The following is a 3050-nucleotide window of genomic DNA, read 5'->3' as shown; positions in this document are numbered from 1 at the left end:
CGGGCGGGGGGCGCGAGGCGCATGCGCGGAGCCCCCTCAGCGCGCGCGGGCCGGGGCGGGCGGGGACCCGAACGGGCGGGAGCGTCCGGAGCGGGACCGGGACCGGGACAGGGACAGGGACACGGGACGGGGACACGGGACAACAACATGGGACCGGGGTCAGGGTCAGGGGACAGCAGGGAATAGGGACAACGACATGGACCGGGGTCAGGGTCGGGGGACAGCAGAGAATAGGGACAACGACATGGACCGGGGTCAGCGTAGGGGGGATAGGGACAAGAACAAGGAGTGGGGTCAGGATGGGGACACAGCAGGGCAATTGGGACAAGGACACAGAGCAGGACAGAACATGGGGAGCAGGACAAGGATAGGGAGGAATACTGGAGCAGGGCCGTGGACAGGGACACTGGAAGCAGAATAGGGACAGGAGCAGAGTAGGATGGGGACACTGGGAGCAAGATGGGGAAGGAGATAGCAAGAGCAGGATGAGGACAGGGACATAAGGAGCTGGACAGGGCGTGGGACAGGGTGGGGATGTGGAGACCAAAACAGGGTGGAATGGGAGCATCGGGAGCAGGACAGGCATGAGGACACCGGGAGCAGGACAGTGATGGGGACAGTTGGAACAGGGCTGTGGACAGGGACACCAGGAGTAGGATGGGTATGCGGGTATTAGGAGGAGGGTGGGGACAGGGACATGGAGCACAGGACAAGGATGGGGAGGGGACAAGAGACACCAAGAGCAGGGTGGAGGTGGGGGCATCAGAAGCAGGACAGGGACAAGGACACTGCAAGCAGGATGAGGTCAGGGACACAGGGAGCGGCACAGTGATGGGGACAGTGGAAACAGGATGAACAACAGGGGCAGGAGGGGAGCAATGGGACCAAGAAGGGGACAAGGAAACTGGGACAGGGGATTGGGACATGTGGAGTAGGAAAATTATGGAGGCACTGGGAGCAGGATGGGAATGGAGAGAGCAGAGGCAGGCTGGGGACAGGGACATTGGGAAGCAGAAAGGGACTAGGGTAGGATGGAGACAAACACCAAAGCAGAGTGGGATGGGGGACCAGGAGTAGGACAAGGACAAGGACACAGGGAGCAGGTGGGGACAGTGGGAATGGGGCTGTGGACAGGGACACCAGGACAGGGTGGAGGCACTGGGACAAGACAGGCATGAGGACAGTAGAAGCAGGACTGCAATCAGGGTCCCCGGGAGCAGGATGGGGACAGGGACACAGCACAGGGTGGGGGCTCATCCCACGAGGGCTGCTCAAGGTGCCGTGTCCTGTGGGGCCTCCCAAGTCCCTGGGGATGGGGACAAATGGGAACAACTGGGGGAGTCGACACAGGATCATTCATTGCTGATGGCCCTGCTGAGGGTGAGGGCACATCCCCCGGGGATGGACCCAGAGCTGAGCTCTGACCAATTCGTGTCATGGATGGAGTCCCCGGTCCCCCAGTGCGTGATTCCATGTGCCTCGGCCCGAGCAGGCACGTTCCTTGGGGCATCCTGCACCCGCACAGATCCTTTGCGTGGGGAATTTCCAGCCGCGTGGCCGGGGCTGGGGTCGGGGTGCAGCCCCCACTCCCAGGGCAGAGCAGTTTCCGCGGAAAATCCCCAGCTCACGTACGCAGGGCCAGGTTTGCGGCTGCCGGCCCCGCTGCGGGTCAGCGTTTTCCAGCTGCCGGGAAGAGCCTGCGTGAGAACCGGCTCCTTCCCACGCCTGCCCGGCCGCGGCCCGCCGCCCTCCCCCGGGGTGACGGCCGGGGCGATGCCCGCACCCGCAGGGACCCACTGGGCACTGCAGCCTCGGGGCTCTGCTCTCTGAAGGAAGGTGCGACTGGCACCGGTGCTCATCCACCGGTGTTCCCAGGGCCCCGTTATCCAGCCCTGGAGGACCCGAGGCTGGGATGATGGATGTCCTCTTCCTACGACAAACCCGCCCAGAGCAGCCGAGCACTTGGCTCCGGAGCCAGGGGCCATCCTCGAGCCCTGGGACGTGCAGTGCAGCACCGAGCACCACCAAGCCCCGGACACTGATCCCGCTGCAGCCCTGCCAGGAGCACCCCAGGGTTTGTCCCAGGAGATGTCTGGCCTGGTCCCTGGGGGCCCAGTTTGGTGCTGGGCTGTACTGGGAGGTGACAAGCAGCCCCAGTGTGGCTATAGGGGTGCCAGGGTTGTATTCTGCTTTCATCAAGCCAGGACTGAGCCTCACTTTCCCCAGGACAGAGGGGGAACATGCATTCGGTGAGGCCGCAGTGCCAGGGCAGGTACGGGAGGCGAGGGGGACCCTCCTGCACTGCCCGACAGGAAAGGCTGAGCCTGGTGATAGGGCTGGAGCCCCAGGACCACATCCCTGGAAACACAGCCTGCTGATGGGGCCGGAGCCCGGCACAGTGCACCTTCCCGCTGGGCCATGGGGTGGGGCAGCAGCACGGCCCAGGCGATAGTGGCTGACAGGAAATCCTTCCCTTCCCTGTTTTGATGCTCCACTGGCCTGAATTATCCCTCACAATATCCAGTTTCCACAGAGATCCAGCACCTGGTGGGATGGCTGGATGTGCTTTCCATGGATGCTTCCTATCCCGTGCTTGTGTCAGCCCAGTGCCTCCCAGCTTCCACCAGCAGCTGGCAGGTTTTGGGAGTGGGGGAGGAGGTTGTCCTTGGCTTTACCCTCTGCTCCCCCTGTGCTGCTGCCTCAGGGCCATCTCGAGCCCCTCTGAGCGCAGAGATGCTCTGGGACAGGTTCCCAGGGATATCACTGGGATGAGTGAGGCTGCCAGGACCAAATTCGGCATGGCAGGATCAGGGCAGGGCCAGGCCAGCTCAGGCTGGGGGCAGCCAGGGGACAGGGAGGGCAGGAATGGCCCCAGGAGAAGTAAATCAGCCCTGCTTCCACAGCACATACTTGGGACAGAACTAGGGCAGAGTTCAGAGCGAGAGACAGAACAGGGGAGTGGAGACGGAGCGCTAAAAACCTCTCAGAGGATGAGCAGCCGATGAAATCCCTGAAAACTCGGCAAGACTGAGTGAGAAAGAAAAAAGCCT

This window comes from Zosterops lateralis (assembly GCF_965231275.1).
Source record: "Zosterops lateralis genome assembly, chromosome: 24".
NCBI classification, from domain to species: domain Eukaryota; kingdom Metazoa; phylum Chordata; class Aves; order Passeriformes; family Zosteropidae; genus Zosterops; species Zosterops lateralis.
This window is presented reverse-complemented; position numbering follows the sequence as displayed.